We start from the raw sequence: 9745 nt of genomic DNA, 5'->3' as shown, positions 1-9745 counted from the left end.
CTGGATATCACAGCAGGAGGTGGACTGACGGCTGGGTGGGACGGAGGTGGGGTCAGTTCATGACTTGCCTGTGCTGACAACCCCCGGGGTAACAGCTGGGATGAAGCTCTGCTTACATCCTAGGCTACATGTGTCTGTCAGGGGCTGAGCAGCTGCTCAGCACCTTGACATCTTGCAGTGTGTTGGCATCCCTGCACTCAGAGCAAACAAGGAGAGTAGTTGTTTCAGAATAAAATGGCAAAGCCATGCATATGTGTGTAGTGGTAGCTGGCACCATGGGTGTCAGCCACAGCCAGCTCCCATGTCGCTTTTCGCTTGTTAAATTACATCACCGTTTGACTGGTCCTGTTTTAACTGGGGCACCTGACAAATGGGAAGAGGAGGAGGGGAAAAAGCAGGTAAGCTGGAAATCACCGTCATCTTTCATCCAGGCAGCAGTTTGCATGTTGCTCTGGAGGTGAGACAGGCTTCGGTGATGCTACATGTGAAATCACTGCTGCATGCTGCATGTCAATCCAACAGAGACAGCAGCTAAACAGAATAAGTCAGGTGTGAGATGTACCTGAAAAAGGGGCAGGCTAGAAAGGGGTTGCTAGCATGTATGGTGTGAGAAGGTGCAGCTTGTGCTGCACTATTTTATGGACCACATGGAGATTTATGGCACAAGGCTATAAACCAAACAGTTTGGAAAAGATAAAGATGCAATTAGGAATGCAGGATACTTTGGTCCCAAGAGAATGAAATTGCTTGTGTGATGCCTTGTTCACTAGTGCCTATCTGCCTGCTGGTGCTCCCTGCAGTGGACATGCTTTTTAGAATTAAATTGTCCATTTCTTACAGTTTAGAAGTATTCCTGGACATGAGGACTGGAATTAACATACAGCATTTATTTTTCAGTGTCTCTGTAATTAGCGCTGAAGAGTAAGGAGACAAAACAGATGTACACAACACAGGTATTCAAAAGTGAATAACACCTGCTTCACTAAGACATCTCTAGCTTCTATTATTATCAGGATATCTCACAAATAATGTCTTCGCTAAAAATATCTTCATCAAAAACAGGTTGAAGGTCTTTGTTTCCCTTCCAAAGCAATTTGGAGGGGAGGAAGTGGGCTAGAGTAGAGTTTCTAAGCTGGAAAAAGCCCCAGGACAATTATAATGCCTAGTTTTATTTATGTATAAAATTGATGATCCAACAGCTTCTTGGCTGCTGCTTTATTCTAGTGTCCCCTTACTTGTAAACTGAAGAAAGGCATGTCTGTTCCCAGCCTGACAATATTGTTGATAGATTATTTTAGGAAAAGTTAAGTAAAACCAAGCTGGTTGACTTCTGAAAAGAGGACAAGCAGTGAAGAAAAATGCCTGGTAAGACACTGTAACTTGTTCACTCTAGCTGCCCACAAGCAGCAGAAAATTTGGCATGGCTCAAAGCATTTTTAACGTTCCAGTCAGAACTTGGTAAGATCTGCCAGCTGTAGCAAATGTTTATGCTGGCTTTTGCAGATATTGTCTGCACTGTGTGCTGGCTCTGCCTGTGTGTGCAAATGCTAAGGGGTCCCCTCCCCTCACTGTTTGAGGGTGCTTGCAGTAGGATGGGGAAGAAGGACCTCTACTCCAGAGCAGTGTGGAAAGCACTGCATTGCTCCACATAGGTAGGGCCAAAATAAAAGGTGTTGCATATGATGAAAACATTGGCATGCTGTTTCTGATGTTGTGGGTTTTTTGGGTTTTTTTTTTGTTTTTTTTTGGGGGGTGGTTGTACTTTATTAACAAGCAATCTGATTTCCCTTCTTTCTTTTCAATAACAAATGAAGATTTACTTTTCCCTTTCTGTGCCATCTGTGAGATAATCAGTTTTTTATCCTTGTAGGGTCAAGCATACAGATTGATTTCAGAGATACGTACTTCTGAATAAGATATGCAAAAAAAATGTAGCATCATTTGAAGTGGCAAGGTGGAAAAATAGTTTATCTGATTTGTAGAGTGATAAACTGAATGAACTGCTAAGTGTAATGCTAACTGAATCCAATGGCATGCACCATAGTGATTATTATGGGGTTAACTGCTTCAGTTAAGTTCAGTTAAGTGCCACTGTCACTCAGTACTGTCATTAACAAAGTGGTGTCAACTTGAAAGGCTGGTTGGTGGGGTGCAGCTGGAGCCCAGCCAGGAGCCCGTGCAAATGCAAAATTCAGCTCTTTATTTTATCTGACTTAAAGACCTGCAGACCCTCTGGAGCTTTCACACTCAACAAGAAATCTAGAGACTCACACTGGGTGCTCCTGACCTTAGTGCATTGCCAAGATGCTGTCATTTGACTTTAGGTGGCAATAACGCTGAAGAAATAAAACGAGGTCAGGCTCACGCTCCTGGATCTGGCTGAAGAGCTAGCAGGGGTAAGACTACACCTGTCACTGAAGCTGGCAGTTCCATCTCTAGAAACAAAGGGAAGCAGGAGGGAAGGGAAAGCTGCCACTCTGAAGAAGAAATTTTTCCGTCTCTGTCTGCACTTAAGAGTGAAAAAACCCACCTTTGACAAAAGAAAAGATCCAAAGCACAGCAGTCGTGTCAGAACCGAGTGAGCTGCTTGTTTGCCGAGAGTGTTTTTGATTTACAGGTGACACTGTTACCCTTGTAAACTTGGCATTTGCATAAAATGGGAAGAGGTGAGGTTTTAAATCAGAATTTATCATCATCTTTCTTAAAAGCAAACTTCAGAGCAACAGGCACCAGTGACAGCGAAGCTGCTGGGACCCCCCCAGCAACAGACAAGCTAACAGGCTTGAGCTCTCACAGAACTGTTTAGATTAAACCAAACCCCAAGATCAACAGATGACCTCTCCCTGCATCCAAACTCCCTTCCACCACAGCGGTCCCACAGCCATGCTCTCAGATGCTGCCGAGAGCAGCCAGGACCATGGCACGTTTGCACGCCCACAGCAGAGCTTGCACACCCATCGGCCAGCCAACAGCACCCCCATTCCCTGCAAGGCTGGCTGGCCCTGGCGCGGCTCTGGAGCTTTGCTGCTCTTACTTTTACAGGTTGGCATCGGCTCGCCTATGCACCACTTGCTGTTGGCTTGGCACCTGAAGACCCGCTGGCCTGTGTAGTAGTAGCCGGGGTCACAGATGAGCATGAGCTGGGTGTTGTAGTGGTACTGGTTCTTGTAAGTCAGCCACCACTGCCCATGCTCAACTGCAATGCTGTTAATATTGGGACAGGTGACAGCTGAAATACAGAGGTGGCGAGTCAGGGAAAAGAAATGAGATAAAAGACATTAAGTGTTTAACTCCAGGGCATTTCAGCAAGCATGTTGGCTTTTTAATGAGGGGGCCAGTATTAGCATCTCTGTTTTATGGGTGTTTTCCTAAAGCAAACATAAGGCTTGTTTATTTTAGTCAGCCTTCCAGGAACACTGCTTTTTTTTTTTGTTTTGTTTTGTGTGTGTCCCACAAAACATCTGATCAATCAACAACAGCTGATGGTGTCAGCTGATGAAGGGGGAGTCAGTTCAAAGGATATCCTCCGTAGGGTGGGTTGCTCCCTCTTATACAAAGCATCCAAGAAATTTTGGGTGGGAAAGCAAGACACCACGAGAGGGGATGGGACATCAGACCCAAGTTATGCAGGGTTACAAACCTGGTGTCCTAAATCGTGCACCCGTGAGGCAAAGCTACCCAGGGTAGAGCTGGAAGGCATTATTGAAGGGACTTCCCGAATTCCCCATGGGACTTGCTGCAAACACTCACCCACGCACTGTGGGGGCTGGTTGCCGTTGCTCCACTGCCCTGCCTGCAGGCACTCGTGCTGGGCTCCTTGCCGGGCTGCAGCTGGAAGCCCTGGTTGCACTGGTACACGGCTTTCGTTCCCACTGTGTACTCCTTCCCAAAGACAACACCATTCCTCGGGGCTCTGGGAACTCCACAGGAGAGAGCTGAGAAAGGGGGAAAAAAACCACCACCACAGCCACGAAATCAGTCAGCTTCCAATTTTATCATCGATTCATGGTGAGCTGAAAGCCCAGATCCCAGCTCTCCCATTTACAGAAGCTCCAGCCCCCTGGTGAATCCCAGAAGCTGCAGCGAATTCCCATTTTAACAGAGGATCAGACCGTCCATCGGTGTGGTAACAGCAAAGCGAACGCTGAATACCAGTTTCTACTAGAAGAGGCTCTCGCTCCTACTTTCTATAATATCTGTAACACAAAATGCATCAACACAACATTCAAAAGTTTTCACACAGAGATGAAGGATTAGATAGCAATAATGTTTTGTATTTACATCCGACAGCAGCAACAAGCTGAAACCCTTTTCCAACAGCACTTCTAGATTACACAAGGCAGCAAATTGTGTAATTATGTTGTGGCAGAAGGCAGGCTAAATTTAGCATTACGGCTGAGAATGTAAGGGGGGGAATTCAGGGGAAATAAAAAAAATTGTTAACAGGCACAATGCCAAATGGCTGCTCAAGATGGCAGCACTTCGGAGAAGATGCTCTGCACCGCTCCTGCCGAAATCCTCAGTTCTGCGGCCAGGAGAGCGGCCAAACAGGGCAAGAAAGGGGACAGGTAGGTGGCAGAAAGATGAGCGACAGCCGAATACAGACAGACCAGACTCACATTCATTTATGCTGCAAGAGTTTCACGGGACGGGACAAGCCCAGCTACCCTTTTCCCTACCGCTGGGAACACAGGCACCGGGAGTCTGTCACTCAAATCTGGTTTTCTCCATCAGCCTTCGGAAGAGCTGGGGAACCAAACCCAAAACCTGACCTGCCTCCCAAACCACCGCGCGGGTTCCCATCCCTCTCTGAGTCCTGGATCCAGGGGAAGCCGATCTTGCTGGGGATGGAGATGGCCAGCCCACCTGCCTGGACAGGCATGGGATGCCAAGGGGGAAGAGCAGCCTGGGACCTGCAGAGCTGCCACGGCGAGGCCACCAGCCAATGGGGTGCCACCAGCCCCTGTGGGGCACCAGGATGAGCAGAGCCTGCTAGCAAGCACCGAAACAGAGGCCAACACCTAACCCAAAAAGCTGTCTGCATTTTAAAAATACTCTAAAGGAAATCCATTCCTTCCTGGAGCAGCCTGAGCCGTTCCCGCTCAGCTAATGCATGAACTGGAGGCTGAACCTATGTCCCCTGGGCCACATGCTGACACTTCAACACACACTCCCCGTTCTGTTGTTCCCTCTGCACACAGACGAGGGCTAGAAAATCAGCAACCTTAGAAAACTCGCCTTCTGGTGACACGGAATCCACTGGGCACTGGAAAGGAGAGACCAAGCTTACCATATGTAGCATCAGCACAACCACCAGAGATTTCCTACTGCTGAAGGTCCAAGATACTTTCATCCCACTACTGCTACACGAGTCGGCCAGAGCCCCAGCCTGGAGCACAATTACACAGCACCTTGCAGATGCTGGTGTTGCTAATAGGTGTGAGTAATTCAGCAGGCTCGTATTAGCACGATCAGGCAGATCCCTGGTAGAAATGATAATCACACGTATGTCACTTCATCGAGCTAAGGAGCTTGGCAAATCTCCGCACAAGGCTGGGTGTCTAGAACAGCAGCCACGCTGAATACCAATTTCATTCTGAGGCAAAAGAAGAGGGGACCTGGCAAGTCCTGCTCTTTCTCTTGCACCCAGTAGTTCTCATATTATGACTTTCTGATGTTGCACCCAACGCAAGAGGCTGGGGAGAAAGCTGCCCCTCTTCCCAGGCCACTGCCCCCAGCAAAGCCTTCTCCTTCCTCTGTTCAATCCTCTTCTGCACCCTGATACTTCACCAAAACTCATCACCTCTGTCTGCCACCAGGAAACTGAGTCACAGCAGCTGCAGGGAGGGACACCCGAGCGAAGAGAGACCAGGGCCACCACACTCCCGCTCAGTGAGCGCTGCCCTTTGCCTCTCTGCACAGGGGGAGGATGACGATGACTTCCTGCCTCTTCCTCCTCCCAGCAAGCCCCCTGCCTGCCTCTCAAGCGGTCAGTCTGATCATTTGGAGTCTCTCCGCTGCGTAAACCCTGCACTGATACAAAACTTAGCAATAACACAGTGCTTCTGGGCCAGATGTAGTTAATTAAAAATGTCATTAAGCCACCAGAAATGATAAAAAAAACCCCACTTAACCCTCTTCACCTGCAGATGGTTGGGCTACAACATAAAGACTTGGACAGGGAAAGCCAACCGGGGCTGAAACCTCTGCAGCCCTGCCCTTGTGGCAGGATCCTTCCCTCTCCGCAAATTCAGCATCCTGGAGCAGAATGTGTATCAGCAAGTTTGTATTTAGAGCCCTTCACAAAGCAGAGAAGCTTGATTTTTGAGGTGGCAATAAGCTTTCCATCTGCTCCAAAAAGCATTTCTGAGACTCTGTGGGCACTGCAATCCACTGGAATTAAGAGGTGACAAAAGAGTGGGTGTTTGAGGGGAAAGCAAACCAGCATCTGGCTTGGAGATCCATGGAGAGCATGGTCCAGGGAAAAAAGGAGGAGAAGCACTTATGGGTGTTCAGAGGTACAAAAACTCTGTCGGCAGGAAGATGATGTGCAAGGAAAAGGGACAGAGGCTATGAAAGCAAATCTGCAGCTGGGATTCCAAAACCAAAGCAGCTTAAAAATAGGCAGCAGAGACAGAAAAGGTGTATTAGATCATCTTGTGTTCTCCCCCATTGTGCCAACACAAGATTGTTCCCTGCAAAATATTCTCTGCTGCTTCCATAAATGTCAGCTAGGAGTGAGCATGTAGTAAAGATTATTCAGAGGGGATTGGGAAGGGGAAGAGGATTATGCACTGGCAGAAAGGAGCTATGGGAAATGTCATTTGTTAACCTAGACAGTGTGTTGATGGACACCCCAATTCCCCTCCTCCTGCCACTGCTGGCTGTGTAAGCAATTTATGTATAGTGTTACGAATCGAGTCCTCCAACCTCTGCCACACGCTTCTGGCCACCAGAAAGGATGAGGAATGGAGTACGGCCCAAAACAAAAGGATGCCAGTTGGCTTTGAGAACAATGTGAAGGGGAAGGAAAAAATAAAATAAAATTTAAAAAAATAGACATTTGGATTTTATGTAGCTGAAGCAGGCAAGAAAAGCGCAGCCAGCCCTGGCTGTCAGCTGCTGGAGGCCGCGGGGGGGAGCTGCTCCACCATGAATTCTCCTACAGCTCCCACCCGCTGCTGCTCACTCGCCTCCCGCATCCCTCTCAAGGCACCTGATAACCATGGGGCAGTATTAAGATTCCTGATGTAGATATGGGGAAGCAGTGAGAGGAGGGTGACTTTCCCAAAGGGGCTGTTTCAGCCTCTGGATCTAACACCACCAGCGAGCTGTCCTCCTCCCTGGAGAGCCAGGCTTTTCCAGAGGGACACTGAGCTCCAAGATCCTGACCAAGCTGCTCTCTGTGTGGTCAGTGGACACACACCCCCCAGCTCCACAGGGGAAACTGGAGCACGAGCCTTCTGAAATGCTTTGAATTGGCCCCCAAATTCTTTCTCTGGTGGTGACTGCTGTGGATTGGCACCACGATGGAGCTCCGGGCATGGAATGCCTTCAGCTGAACCAGAATGGCACAGGGTGGGTTTAGTGCTTCTCATGTAGCTCCCCATGGCAAATCCCCTTCCCACACCAGTCCACCCCACGGCACAGCCCTGGTGTGCTCAGCAACACCACAGGACCCCCCCCACATTCCCAGGCTATGTGGGTGGTCTGGCTCTGACTCCCTCCCCGGTGGCCTGGGAACTGGTGCTCAGGGACTCGTTTCTGCTTTGAATCACCGCTGTCAGGTCATCCCTTATCCAAGAGCATCCTCTCCCAACCTCCCCACACACCTTCTCTCTATCTCCTCCCCACCTCCATGTTTAAAATCCCCACACACCATCACAGCTTTTGGAAGGAAACAGATTTTGGAGCTGAATACCAGTCTCAGATGGCATTCCAGCATACCAGGGCAATAAAAACTTAGCTGCATTTGTACCTATTCTTGATTACACCATTTTCCTCAAAAAAGATGAACTACATCAGAGAATTCCTCGCACTGGGCTAAGGATTCAGGAGGCACAGTTGCCATGACAGCCTGTTGTGCTGTTCATCTGCTCATTCCAGCACTCTGTGTTTGCACCTGTCTGTTATCACAGAGGCTCCATCGCTATCTGAGGTTGTGGCCAGTTTCCCAGTTCACCCTTGCCAACAGGACTGGGTAGCAGGGCCTTGGTTTACTGCGTTCCACTCACCTTTAAATAAATACAAGCCTTGGGAGGGCTCCAAATGGATATAAGCACCCGCAGCACAAAACCACCCTTCAGCAGCAGGACTGTTTGCACCCTTGTGCAATTTCCAAAGCAACTAAGTGATTTGGGAGCACAGAAAGGATTTTTTCAAGGCTCTTTGGTGCCTCCCACACTAAATAACCTTGTTTTTCTTTACAGCTTGGACCGGACAACAATGCAGACAGTGCAATGAGGTTTTGCCTGTGCTGTCTGTTTTCTGGCTAGTTTCCAGGGAAGTCAATGCAGTATCAATCCCCTGTGCTTGGTCCCCTTGGAACATGGATGAATGTTCAAAGGCATTGAAAGGCTTCATCAGAATAAAGATGGGCATTTCATCCACATAAAGGAACAGGGTTTATTGGTGGGTTGAGGAAGAGGTGCAATCAGAAAGGGAACACAGTGAGGGAGATGAAACAGTGCCGAAGCAAAGGCCCCCAGGGCACGCTGCCCTGTCTTCCCCTCCACTCCCACGCCTGGAAGGAGCCCTGTGCTAAGTATGATATGTCATAAAGATTATGGTTAATTAGGAGGAAATGTGGAAAGAACAACTACATGCCTAAAGCTTATATGAAGCCAACAGAAACGGGGCACCACCTGAATCTCAAGACATTTCTCATCCCCTGTTGAGAGATGCAGACCTGAAAGGCCACTTCCAGAAACACCAAAGGAAATTTCAGTTACAAAAGCCCAGCAGGACCCATGCTCCTGCCAGTTTTTCCAGATTCTTCCAGGCAATGGCTTCTCCTGTCCTTAACCAAGGCTTGGCTGTGTCTTGACTGGGAGTTCCAACACTTCTACAGCAGCTGCCTTTACACAGCTAATTTTTTTCTCTCCCATCCCGAGCGCTCCCAGTTACTCCCTTCCCTCCCTGCCCACCTATTCCCAAGGACATGGATAGGAGAGGAGCACCCCTCCCTGCCTGCCTGCAGCTCCAATCCTGCTCCAGTTCCCTGTTGAGAACAATTACAGTCAGTTTTTATTTTTACCACGTTTTCCTCAGTCCTTCCCAGGACTTCCCGGATTCTCATAACGCTCTGTCTGCCCGCTCTTACCTTGGCACAGAGGGATCGCTTCGTTCCAGTGGAAGTAGCCCTGCGGGTGCTGGGAGCAGGTGGTGGTGCTGTGGGCAACGAGACGGTAGCCCGCGTTGCAGCCGAAGCGGAGCGTGCTGCCAGGGTGCAGACCCGTCTGGCTGAGGATCAGCCCGTGGGCCGGTGGCTGCAGGAGGCTACAGTAAGGAGCTGGGAAGAAAGGGCAGAAGCGAATAAATCAGTCACTGGATGGGCAACGTCTAGAGAAATTCTCTTCCTATTCTCGGGAATGACAGCGCACTTCCCATAACCTAAGGCTGTATGAGAACTTGTGATGGATAAATAAAAACTCAAAGGGGGGAAAGAACACAGGGCTAGCGTCCAAGTTTCACTCAGCTCTAGAAATAAAGACTCATTTCTGATAATTAAATATTACCTAATTCA

General features: G+C 48.8%; 1 long non-coding RNA gene across 3 annotated transcripts in view; it reads left to right on the top strand.

The window, feature by feature from the left end:
• The window catches only part of LOC129784068 (uncharacterized), a 23454-nt gene extending 13709 nt beyond the window's left edge, over positions 1 to 9745 (top strand). For 2 of the 3 annotated variants that reach the window (XR_008746424.1, XR_008746425.1), the window contains exons 2-3: positions 898 to 963; positions 4735 to 9745. This is a non-coding gene — a long non-coding RNA (uncharacterized LOC129784068). Of the gene's footprint in view, positions 1 to 4; positions 964 to 4734 lie in introns of those variants that run through there. The other variant, XR_008746423.1, reaches the window with a different exon arrangement.

This window comes from Falco peregrinus, chromosome 3 (genome assembly GCF_023634155.1).
Source record: "Falco peregrinus isolate bFalPer1 chromosome 3, bFalPer1.pri, whole genome shotgun sequence".
Taxonomy (NCBI): domain Eukaryota; kingdom Metazoa; phylum Chordata; class Aves; order Falconiformes; family Falconidae; genus Falco; species Falco peregrinus.
The sequence above is the reverse complement of the archived record's forward strand: the minus strand, read 5'-3'. Positions and strand labels throughout refer to the sequence as shown.